A 13,473-nucleotide genomic window follows, 5' to 3' on the forward strand; every position below is an offset into this window, starting at 1 on the left:
GTGCACTATACTCAAATTTACTATCTCCACTTAATTTAACATCTGTTCGAATGAAAAAACACATAAAAGCAATCTATTATTATAATTGTTAATCAATTCAGGCAGTCAGGTGTTAGGAAGAAAAATCTCACTGTGGTTCTTAAAACAACTGCTTTTAAAGAGAGAGTGTGAACACATTATTTAAAACACATTGAAGGTTTTGATTAATTGAAAACATTTATTTTGAAAAATGTAAAAAAAAAAAAAAAAAAAATGTAATAAAAAAGTTATAAGAAATAACTTAACAATTTTGCAAACAATCCAAAATGAAAACAAAGACAAACAGTTAAATCACAGATTTAAATTCTTTCACATTTCTACAAAGAAGCGGAACGTTTTTTTTTTAATGTTATTATTTTTTATTTAATTTTTTTTTTAAATTCAAATTTATTTCCATTCATTCTCCATTGTCAATTGATGGATTAATCAATACTTTAAAAAAAAACAAAACAAAACAAAAAAAAAAAACTAAACAAAAAAACACACCAAAAAATGAATTTAGATGTCAATTCCAAAAAATTGGAAAGTGAAACATTACAATACTTTACTGTCATGTTGAACATTTTTCTATGCTGGAGTCCATGTTGCCACATTTACTTGAGGTGTGTGTGTGTTTCGTCTGACAGCAGTGTGGCCGTGATGTCTTTGCCCCAGTGACCGTGGTGAGGCCCTGTGTGTGCATTGTCCACAGACAATAGACCTGTATGTGGACAGTGTGGGGCTGTTCTGACCACCATGACCTGAAGCTGTGGCACATCAAACCCTGAGCCAACAAAGTCCAACCCGCTGTACGTCCTGTCCGTCCTGAGCCTGAGAGAGTGGAGCAGACAGATTTCTCAGCATTATCATGCCTGTCAATTCAGAGGACGCTGCCTCCTTATAATTAGCCAAAACAAATACAGAGCAGATACCATTAGCAGTTTCCTTGTTGTGTTAATAAATCAGCAACATCTGCTCCTCCTGCGCTCTGCCGTTTGAAGTTCACAGAGCTTTAAAGCGAGGGCTAATAGACCCAGTATGCTTCACATTAATCTCTGACTTTAAACAAAAACTCCAGCCCTGTATGTGTATATATTTATTTTAGCTGTTACTTGGTTTAAAGGGGGATAAGGATTTATGTTTTTGAGAGTTTAAAACCCACAAAGAGGTTATGGTTACCTAATGATCCAGAGGAATTTGATGTTATGAGGAGAGAGGATTTGCCAAAAGGGTCCTTGATGCTCAACCAGATGTGGGTTCAGGGATGGTGCTGGTGTTGCTGGGGGTGTTTTGGATGTTGGAGGGTATATGAGCGCTGCTTGGTGTCAGACTGAATCGGTAGCTGGAGAGTAGATCACTTTCAGATGTTGTATGAGTACACGATTCCCCCCTCCTCTCTTTTTTGTGGTCTACTACCAGTCGAGGTTGTCAGACTTTAAGTCGTCGTCCTGCTGTGTAACCTCTCTGCAGATTGTTTGAAATTACCTCAAACTTTTATTATCTGTTGTACCCTGTCCTAATCAGCTACTGCTGGAGGAGTCAGCTTGTTTTTATGATGTCTTTATTTGCTGTGATGTGTGCAAACGCATACAGGCAGACAGTCTGTCTGTTCATTTACATTTAGCCAGAACAAGCTTTTCTTTTTGCCACCGTTGGCGTGATCCAAGGGTTTTCCAAATCTGTCTTGTTAGTCCAGCAGTTTGGTGCAGACTGCAGCAAATATAAAAAAGACAGCCATGTGTTTGAGAACAGATAATGATCCTGATTATAACAAGCCAACATACTTTATCGGCACTTAATTCTTACACTCTGTTATTCTGTTATTGTACATGTTACACGAATGTTAGCTGTGCACAAATAGGATCCTAATGCACAATAAATAAGTCAGAGTAAGGGGGCTGAGATCTGAGGAGCTGGGAGTTTGGTGTCAAGCTCAGTGAGATAAGGTAAAGAGGCTGGATTTGAACTCACAACCTTCAAGAATACAAGATCATTACCTACAGCTCAGTGAATGAATCATCACCCCAGCTTTTCCTCATGTGGAACCATTTCTTTGACCTTTTTATGGTTTTATGTAAAGAATTTCTACCACTGTCAACTGGATTTGTATTCAAAGTTTCAGACAGTAAATCTAGATTTTCCCAGTGATCCAAAACAGTAAGCATCCAGGAAATAGTGATAACTACTTATACAGGCATTTAAGATTTTCAGGTATTTTATAACACACATTTTTTTTTGGGATCAGGTGACTTTGTCTTCATTTCATGCCTCTCTTGTGTCATGAAAGTAACACTGTGAAAAAGTTGCTGCAAATTTTAAATAAACTACCCTGAAAGTATTTACAGTGTCAGCATTTTCCCTCAACAACCCTTTGCTTTCAACAGTAATGTACCAAAAAGACCTTTCCCAGTAAGTACAAAGATGGCGCTAATAACGCCTTTACATTTTTCCAGTATTAATCGAAATGTTACAACGCCATTACTATTAACGACAAAGAAATGTGGTGCATTATTATGCGCTGATACCTATCAGTTGTTTTATGACCTGGCTTGCTTCGAGCTGCAAATAAAATGTGTTTGTTTTCTTTCTTCTATTGTCCTTCTTCGGTGAGTGGGGAGAAGTGACGGACACATAGGTAATGATGATTGGCTAAAGGTAGAATACAATTTCATGGTAGCCAATCAGAGCCAGAGTTCAGGTGGGTGGGTGCTGTTGTTACAAACAACCATACAAAAGAACTAGATGCAGCCATGGTGAGTCAGAGTGGTCTGTTGAGCTCAAACTGTTGTTTTCAGGATGGAAGTATAGTAGTAATAAAACATCACTGATGTAAAATGCAAGAACATACATGAGAGGTGTGCATTATGTCCCAGAGTAAAATCTGTTAAAATTTAAATTCTTTTACATATTCAAAGTTTTTATTTATTTATTTATTTATTTCTTTATTTATTTATTTATTTATTTATTTATTTATTTATTTATTTATTTATTTTTATAAGTGATGCATTAATTACTTTCCCTTGTAACTAATTGGATTTATGAAGGAGTATCTCAGTTACTTATTCAGTTATTTTTTGGAAAAGTAATGAGTCACTAAAACTCTTTGTTTTTTTTTTCAAGTACTTTGACAAACACTGCCAATAAGTACCTGCAGATATTACAGGAAAATACTGCTTAGACTACAGGAAATCTGGTTACCATGCAGGTTTCAGACAAAGAAAACATTATAAATAAAAGAAAGCAGTTGAAATGTTAATAATTACAGCAATTTTTTTTCTAGTATTTTTTTTCCACTTGAAACTAACAAGGTGGACACAACGTAGTGGTGTTCTACTCCAGTGAAGGACCTTGAGTTGAATTAAATGAAAAAGTATGGTTTTGAAATTTCATGTTTCACATTGACATTCATGTATTTCATGTTGAAGTACAACTACTTTATTATTTTTTAATCTTTAAGATCTCATTCATTAAGATAATAATAATAATAATAATAATAATAATAAAATAAAACTTAAACAAAACACTGAAAAACCACCAAATCTCTCCTGATTTTATTAGAAACAAAAACTGATTTTACAGAAGAACAGAACCTTTTATCAAAAAGTTCAGACCCACTCTGAAAATATGACTTCCTGACTTTACAAGCACAATATGAGACAGAAATAACAGCACACTTTGATTAGTAACATTAAGTACCTGAAGTATGAGCTCACAAACAGACACACACACACACACACCTCTCATAAGTAGAAGCTTATCAGCACTAATGACGCTCTCTCCTGAGCTCTAATGGAGTTGGACTTGGATCAGAAGGCTTCATTTATTTCCTTGATCAGATCAAACCTACCTCTCTGATATCTCTTTTAACCCTCTGACTTATCTTTAGCTATAAATGATAATAGCGGACTACAACAATGGCCTCTGTTTCCCTGCGCACACACATACCTGGAGTTTCCTCTTCATACCTTCCTGTCAGTGCAGCATTCTTTTCCCAGAGCTCTGGCCTTGCCAGGTATCCCCGCCTGCACGTCCCACATTCCCAGCTGTACGTCTGCCCACGATGAAGCCATAACACTGCTGTCTCCGCTGCCAGTTAGTGCTGGGAATACTGCCTGTGTGTGGCTGGGTGTGTATGTGTGGGAATGTGTGTGCACCCGAATCCAAGCTCTTGCATGTGTGTTGATGACTTCATCCTCACCCCTGTCCCAGGCGTCAGGGCATATTTTTAACAACGTATGCGTGTGTGTGTGTGTGTGTGTGTGTGCGTGTGTGTGTGTGTATGTGGCAGAGAGACTGTGTGAATGAGAGCTGCTGCCATGAAGCCTGATGCTGTTTCACATTACAGGGAAGCTGGGGTTAATTTCCTGTTGATGGACGGGGCTGGGTTGCAGATAGAAACAAGTTTAACAGGGGGATTAGGCAGCGGCTGTAGCTCTCAGCTGTTTAGGAGGTGAGACTGGTAGGTGCAGTGTAGCATTAAATCTGAGATATTAGGCCAATACACACAGGTAGCGCTGGGTGTGTAAAGAAGTGTTGAGAGGAATTTGATATTGTTACATTGTGGTTTGATTGTGGTTGCCCAGGGCAAGGTTTGTGTAAAGAAAGCTTTCACATCTTTTTACAGGTCAGTGGGCTGAAGACACAGTTTGTTTTATCACTGTCATAACAGGGCCGGAAATACATGCTTAGTTCACTACTTTTTCTGCTAAAGGGAACAAAGAAATCTATTGTTACTTAAATGAAAACTTTTTTTGGATCTGCTTTATTAAATTTCTAAATCAAAGATCTTATAAATGCAAAGTTAAGCTTCTCCAAGCACAAAGCTCTGTATGTGTAAAACTAGTGTTAAAGTGGGAATATGTTGCCATGCTTGACTGTGAGCCAACTTGACTTGCATTTAGTTTTGGCCCGTAAGTGGCCCACAACTCTGACACTTAAACTGTATTGAAAAATAGGGTTTATTGTGTTTCTTTTGAAGGCTTCCTACGGTCCCTCTGATACCATCAGAATATTAACGGTTGAGTATTTCAGGGTTCATAGACTGGTTCATCATTTCATAATATTACATAGTTTTACTTTGGTCATAAAATCTGTTTTTGTTAATTATAATTTATAGGTTCACTTGTTATATACTCTATATGTTTGGTCATAACCTCAGCCCCAAACCAACTTTTTTATTACATAAGCAAAGTAAAAACTACATTTTGAATATCTGCAGTTAATGTTGCTTGTTTGCAGTTGGATACAGACGGCACATTTAATTACACCCCTGCAGACGTCGCTGGTGTTTCAGAGTTAAGTGTGACCCTGTTAACTGGTGACTCTCGGCCGTTAATCCTGGCTGCCGTTGGCTGAAAGTCACCAGTTAGCATGGCCGCTATTAACTCCAAAACACCAGTTGTGCTGTAACCCTCTAAACTTGACAGACATTGCCTCTGTTGTGTAGTATTGTTTCTGACAACTGACCACAGAACAACCACATTTTGATGCTGCAAACAGGTTGAATTTCGTGTTTAAAAAGTGCTAACCTGTCTGGATGAATAGAGCCAAACGCTGATTCTGCTGTAAAGATGCGTGCCCAGCTTTATGACGTAAATATTAATCGCTCTATAGGCAGAACTTGGTGTTTGAGGCCTGCCCCTTCAATATGTCATGAACCAGTGAGGGGATCCATGTGTGATGACTTCATCATTTCAGTAAGTTTTGTGAAGATGTCATGGAGATCATGTCATCTGGACCTGGTTTCTTAAAATAAGCTGTTTTTAGACATTTTCAGGCATTTCTACAACATATTCATATTCTGCAATTTAAAACTCTGCACACTTAGCCGTACTACTTTATATCTGGTATAAGCATGATACTTCCTCTTGAATATTGCGCTAGCAGTTAGGCAACATTGGCAAACAGTGCAGAGCCATGGTTCTGTTTACCTGTTACAGTGAAATATTCATTTCATTTTGGTCTCCACCAGCAACAACACATCAGGCTATTGCAGCTCAATGTTCTCAGTTTGTTTGCACATTTGCATTTAACTGTTTGTTTGTAGTTTGATGTTGATCATGATTAATTTCTCAGCTTAACTGCACAAACAGTTCAGTAGATGCAAAACAGTAAAAATGTATTCTCCACAACCAAAATAACAAGCTTAAAGAGGCGAAGGGGCAGAGTTGGGTCATATCTAACCCAGTGACTGTATATAGATGGGGACCTAACTATTTACCATTGTACAGTTTTGAAACCAAAATACCCCCATTACAGGTGCCGCCACTGGCAGCTGATGTGCAGCCAGAGTCTGCGCAGTCGAGACTGTGAGGGTTTTTCTGGGAGAATCAGAGTGGAGCCAGGTGACAAAAATGATTCTTGACTCTACCTTCCAACATATTTTATAATTTCCCTGAAAAATACACAAGAACGGCAGCTGTCAATCATCGTCAACTCTGATGTAAAGCCTCGTTTTTAACCCCCTTATAACTAATGAAAACTAAACTAAAAAAAGAGGACCTGGAACACAAGGCAGCCCAATAATATCTTCATATCACCACAGCATACAGATGTGAGAAACATTTCTACAAGGTGTATTAATTTTTTAAAGTTTGACCACAGCCCATCTGGAATGACTGGGGAGATGGATTTTTTTTTACTTAACTGCAGCCAGCCACCAGGAGGAGCAGTTTTTGTGGAGATCTTACTTTGAGCCGAGCAAGATGGCGTCCATTTTTCTTTACAATATATGATCTCACCACAAGACTTCTAAAAAATAGAGCAAGTCTGTGAGTAAAGGTATAGCTAGCAATGAAAAAAAGAAGCTAATGACTAACAGATTAATCAATTAAAAAACTATGGATAAGTGATCATGTGATAACTGTTACAGTCGGCATTAAACATGTGATTTGACTCTTTTGTGTGTTTAAGTTCTTCTTCAGACAGCCTGAAAAATGAAAATGTTGATATGTTTTAATTATATTTTGCTGTAAAAGTGACATTTTGTATAGTTCTGGCAAGAATAAGAAAACACAATCAAACCATTTATTCTGTGGTCTGACTGTCTCACATCAGGCTGTATGTTTGCTGCTATTCTCAGCTCCAGAGTAACCCGCTCTCATGTAATGAATATGGGTCATGCTTGGTGGAGGCTCATTCAAAGCAAACACTTCAAATTCAGCAAACAAACAGAGTTAACATGTGGTTTGTTTCTGAACATCATTCACGGTAGATTTCAAGTCTTCTCCAAACAAGAGACCGACAGACTGATTGATACGTGCATCAGCAGACGTCCCCCTCCTCACTCAAGTCACACTCCACAGAGCCCCTCAGGAGACCCCATAGGAAACCCATCCCTCATTTTCCTCTCCTGCTAATAAGGGGCAGCATTTTATATGGCCATGACAGAAGGTTTGTGTTAGCATCGTTAGCGATAGCCACGGTCCAGCCGCCACATGCCCCCCTCTTTGAGGAGCACCTGGGACTCATACTGACCCAGCAGGCCACGCCTCCTCTGGGGTTGTACCTGATGCTGTGAAATCTCCTCCATGAAGCTGCAGAGTAGTAAGAATTCAGATTGAACTGCAGGGAGAAACCGCTGTTTAACTGCTGAGTCACGTGTTTACATGTAAGAGGCTCCTGCTGCATGGACAGATGCCTGGATGGATCTAGATGGATGTTTTTGTCAACAAGGACAAAGCGGGGGGAACTCGAGGAGGAAGTGGGATGGCAGAGAACTCTGAGGGAAAGCTCAAATACTGTTAGTGAACTGAGTGTTTAATGTACTGCATGTGTTCAAGATATGCATAATATGAAGGGAAACATACACAACATGCAGGGAGGAAGAGGAGCTTTCAGAGCGGCTGAGTGATCCTCTGTTTTCTTTACAGTGTGGTCCAGAGACCATTAATCTTCCCATGTCCTACATAATTAATACATCCATCTTTTACAGGCTTTTAACTCTGTTACAGATCATATATTACTGTGTGTAGAGTGAATTAAGATGGGTTTTATATATCTCAGAGTAAACATGCTCAGATTTAGCTTCTTAAATAACTTGCAAAAAGAGCATATGCAAGATGTTTCTGTAACTCCTCAACAGCTACTGACCCTATGCTTCAAAATGCATCCAAGTGGCCGGTGGATGTCAGACCATTTGCAAAAGCCACATCACAGATGCAAGAGCAAAAACACAAATGCAAAAAGCGACAACACACTGGAAGTACATCCACAACAAAAGTTTAAAAAGTTAGTAATGCTAACAGACACAGAAAAGTTGCAAAAGTAAGTACATGATTATCTTTTTTAAACTTCATCTATGGTAAATAAACTTCCTAGGGGTCTCATTATATAATATCCTTCGTAGTACTTATATATTTTTTATTCACTGAAGAAATTTGTCTTCTTACATTTAGCTTTATGAATCAATAACATTAGCATAAAAGCTATATTTATCATAGCGAAAGGTAAAAAAAAAAGATTTATTTACTTACTTTCACAACTTTTCTGTGTCTGTTAGGATAACTGTCCTCTTAACTTCTGTTGTGGCTTTAACATTCGTGTCTTTTTGTTCGTGCCACCACACTCGAAAATTTTTAACCTGCTGGAGGGAAATGCTCGGACAAGATGGCAGAAGAACAGGATCTCCTTGTGGTCAAAGTGCAGAAATACAGCCGTCTGTATGACTCTTCACACAGAGATCACTGTGATAACCGAGTGGTAAATAGTTCATGGTGGTTCAAAGGACCTGGAAAAATCTTCGGGACAGATATGCCATGTTGTAAACGAAAGCAAACTTCTTTGACTCTTGGTTAGTACTCTGGTAGACGTACATTTGTGATACACCGCCCCCTGCAGTTTGGGAATGGATAACAAAGGACACCACACGGGGTGCGGAAAAGTAGAAAAGCCTCACGCTTTTACTTGCACTGTAAGCATAACACAGCCTTTAAACAGCATTAGAGTGCAAAAGTGCCACCTGAGATTTGTGTCCCAAACTCATTTAGACATGTCACCATACATATTCAATGCTCTTGTGACAATATCACCAAGTTCAGCAGCAACAGACGCAGCAGGAAACAAGCTCCTCTGCTGTTTGGTAGGCGTCATTCAGCCCTGATCTCTGTGTCCACGACTTTGTTGGTGGATAAAAGATGTTCCTGCATTCATGTGGGTGTGTGTCAGTGTGCGTGTGTGTCTTTACATGACAGAGTATGTGTGAAGCCCCTGTCTCCATCCCCCTTGTAATGTCAACCCACAGTCTCCACCACAGTTGGCCCAAAGTCTGCTACCCCACTCCCCATATTTATCCCATGATCCACCCCTCCTCCCTTCCAGAAAGTCCCCTTCCCCATCAGCCTGCTCCCCTTCTTCTACTTCCCCCTGCATTCCTGCATTTCACTGCCATAAACAACTATTAACTTAATGGTTACAAAAATCATTAAAGAAGAAACATCTGTGTTCCCGCCGCAGCCAATCAGACGAGGCAAAGAGCAGCCCAGCCTGAGGAGGAGGGCTGTGGTTGGCTGGATAAAGTTCCTGCACCTTGTTGAGTCCCTCCCTCCACCATGCATGCTCTTTATAGTCTGTTTAGCGAGGGGAAGAAGCAGCGGGACGCAGCCAGAAAAAAAGAGAAGGCGGGCTGGGGGATTTAGCAAAGACACACAGACACATGGAAGTGGTTAGCTTCTCGGTGGTGGCAGGCAGCAGCCCGCTCTCCTCCTCTCTCTGTTCTTTTTTCTTTTTCATTTTCGATCTTTTACGTCCTGAAATAGGAACCAGATTGCAACTGCGGCTGCTTAATTTGAGCTCCTTTACTGTTTACGGATGTAAGTGGAAATTGAGGTGGAAAAATTTTAAGAAAGCAGAAAGAAAAAAAAGAAAAAGGTAGCTGTGGGGGAATAAATCTCATAATTACAGGCGTTAAAGCAGCTTGAGCTTTCTGAATTAAGCCTTGGCCCACTTTGCTACCACTTTAATAATGCCATGTTGAGCTGTAAGGGAATGACGGAAGGGTGACGTGTGGCGGACCATCAAAATCGTATTTATCACGCAGATTCAAAAGCTGCTTCCTCCAAATGATATTTAAATAGGAATAATTTAATGCACTTAAACAAACAAGAAGACTTTTGTGCATGTGTTACACAACCTTTAGCTTCACGGCCACCCTCGAGCTCCCCTGGAACAGGGGATGAAAAGAAGGAAAACGTAAAATAAATGAATGGAAAAGCCGGCCTGTGCAGAGCGCCTGCAGCCACCGCTGCTTCCCCTCAGCCCAGATTGACTGTGACTGGTGTCAGACGCAGACCCTCGCCTCTACGACAGAGAGGGCAGCGCCACAGCGCCCTGACATCAAAGCTTTTTCCACCGTGCATAATGTGCATGAAAATAATAAAAGCATTGTATAATCACTGCACAAAAATGCCAGTAATAAATGCAGAATGCACAAAGAAGCTGTTATGCTGTTTGGTGCTGTGCGGGCCACAGAGCCAAGTGTAAGAGACATGCTGAAAGCTGGACTCGACTTATAAGTGGAGTCTGAATAAAACACCAGCGAGGTGTTTCCTCGCACGCTACCTCAGGCTGAGGTGGATGTGGAAATGGTGTTCATTTTAGCGACTGTTTTTTTATGACGTGACAAAGTTATTGCTGCAGGTGAGGACAGCGCAGGGGGATGTGGGGTGGAGCAGAGGTGGAGTAAGTATTTGTGTCTGCAGTGAACGTGTGGGTAAAGCCAGGGGGTCGATTTTCAGGCTGGTTTTTGTGTTCCCACGCTGCTGGGTCCAGAATTCCCTGATCTGTCTGATGGGAGGGGGGGGTACAGTAGACCAAACCAAGGGGGGCTGGAAAATGGCTGCTGCTTTGACTAACATAAACAGATCATAAAAAGGCTCTTCAGTCTGACTGTGGGAGCCAAGAGGAGCTCTTAGTTTATAGATTTGTGTTGGAGCGGCATCCCCTCAGCCGTGTCCTCTCTGATTTGGGTCCCTTCCAAGAGCTGGAGAGCCTTGTTTGAGACTGTTTAGACTTTACAGATCCACACTCACTTAATAAAACCTACATCCAGCCACATTTGATACACCCTGCAGAAAACCACAGGGCATGCTAATTGAATGCGAGGAAATTAACCGGGTCAATCCAACAAAGACGTATTTCCTCGGTCAGGACGTCCAGTTCTCTCTTGAAGTCTTACATGTGCTGTCAGAAATGTTGCCTGTTCTCAGGAAGTCTCCACCCAGCACGGTGGAGGTGTTGGCACGGCCGTCACCAGCCTGGCGACAGGTCTCCAGCTGACCTTGGTCTTGCCTCGAATAAATATTATGAAGGTCTGTCTTCTTAATAAACTAATACTTGTGAAATGTTGTGAGTTCTTAGTGTGCGCCCTGGAAGTGAGCGCAGTGTGGTTTGGAGGCCTCGACTATTGACGCTGGCACTGCGAGGTGTAAAAAGCTATGCAGTCACACCACAGCATCGTAGTCACGGCTGTTTTTCAGAGAACTTCCTTGTTCAGAGTGCCACTGTTTTCTGAACCCGTGCGTGAAATACGGCAGATTGGCAGCGTGTCTGTGCTGCAGGGAGTCACAGGGGGTCGACAAAACATCACGAGCACTGAAAAAGGAGTTTTAACGGCAGACTGAGAGAAGGAATAACAGTCTTCTTTCTGCAAATGAAAAGTTAAATTTATGAGCAATAAAACACATTTGCTCAATTCAATACGTTAAAGGAGTTTATTGTTGCAGCCGTATGTGGTCGGGCATGAACAGTAGCTCATGGTGGTTGTAGCCAATGTTACTTTTGGATGAATGTGGACGTGTTTCTTACACAAATGTGTTACTCTGCTGAGTTGATGACTACCTGTGCTTCTGTTAGGTTATATCTCAGCTTCACACATTTTCTGTGGCTTAATTATTTTCTAAGCTTGCCAAGCATTGAGTGAAAAAACAGCCTTGGAGATAAGTTGTATTGATTCTTCAGAGTTTATCTTCATTTTAAACTATTTTCCTTCTCCTGGGACATGCTGGATCAGTGAGCTGGTTAACCCTGTAATGCCCAGTGCCCATTGACCTATCTTGCCCAGAGCGTTGTTTCCTTCTACTAATGTTTGCAGAAATCCAGAACAAAAGATAAACAACAAAACATTATGATCATTTCAATTTTTTATGGTTCATTGCAATTTTTTAGCATTTTATTTAGTCACTCTGGACATGTGTCTACAAATTTTATAAAAGTTTGGGACATTTGGGTTTTAATAAGCAAAAGTTTTATTCAATAAAAAAAGACACTACAGCATCTAAAAATGTTAAGATGTGCTCTGATAGACTTGGTATGGTATGCCATAAAGATTTAACCTGTTATAAGTTTTCAAGGGGCTTGAATACCTTCTCTACTGATGAATTAAACATGCAGTGTGTCCACCAAGTTTGCTCATTAATTCCTCTTTTTCAAAAAATCACTCCAATTTTAGGAAATAAGTGGCATCTTGTTTCTAGTTTCAGAGAAAATTATAAAGAAACAATATTTGAAATCCTTAAAGTAACCTCCTGAGTTAAAACTGAGGTAACTGTATAAATGCAGAACACAGCAGTTTCTAAAGCATCCACTTAAGGCTAGCTGCAAAGAATCTCCATGGTGGCAATCAATGAAATGTTCATTTTGACTGCAAGATAAAACATGTTTATAGTCAGGTTTGCAAAGGATGTTAAGCTCATTCATTTATTTTGCTGAGGGTGGTTTGGATTAGCCCTGCAATTGGCTGGTGACCAGTCCAGGGTGTACCCTACCTCTCGCCCAATGACAGCTAGGATAGGCTCCAGCCACCCAAGACCCTGAACAGGATAAGAGGTTAAGAAAATGTATGAATGAATGAATGCTTTGGATTAATTCTTATGATGTATCCATCAAGTTGTATGATGAAGATAAGAGCTCGACTTATATATGCATACTCAGGGGCACAACTGACCAGACAGACTGGTGGTTACATGATGAACTGTTCGCCAGGAGGTCAAAGGTTTAGTTTTTAACCTCTTTGTTTATTTACAATTCGGCTAACTCGTGGGTTTTGTTAGCATTTCCAGTATGGCTCTTGTCTTTGTTAGGCCTCATAACATCTCTCAGAAATATCTCAGAAACCAATTAATACCGTTACTGAGACTACTTCCACATTTTATTTAGTCCATGCAATGATGCTCATTTTGGTGTTTGGTGTTGTTCAGAGCCCTCTTTTAACCTCTTAAGACCCAGCATCCACATATTTGGACATTACATTTCTGCCTCTCAGACCTATGACACTTCACTTTTTAAAACCTTGACCTGTTAGCCACATTAAAGGACACTGCCAACATTATCTTTCGGTGAAATCAAAACATTACACCCATTTTGGAGGAAAAAAAAACATATTTAAGTACAATAACACTACTAATAAAAAACAATTAGAGAACTCATAACAGAAATAATCAAACTTTCTGTACAAAGACC

The 13,473-nt window shown here is 40.1% G+C and overlaps 1 long non-coding RNA gene across 1 annotated transcript in view; it reads right to left on the reverse strand.

The window, feature by feature from the left end:
• Window positions 1-631: 631 nt before the first annotated feature.
• The window catches only part of LOC141807859 (uncharacterized), a 38,065-nt gene continuing 25,223 nt past the window's right edge, over window positions 632-13,473 (reverse strand). Inside the window, exon 3 of the long non-coding RNA XR_012599868.1 lies at window positions 632-849. This is a non-coding gene — a long non-coding RNA (uncharacterized LOC141807859). The remainder of the gene's footprint in view (window positions 850-13,473) is intronic.

Source organism: Halichoeres trimaculatus, unplaced genomic scaffold (genome assembly GCF_033239565.1).
Source record: "Halichoeres trimaculatus isolate MK-OKI-2021-1 unplaced genomic scaffold, fHalTri1.1 fHalTri1_scaffold_18, whole genome shotgun sequence".
Taxonomy (NCBI): domain Eukaryota; kingdom Metazoa; phylum Chordata; class Actinopteri; order Labriformes; family Labridae; genus Halichoeres; species Halichoeres trimaculatus.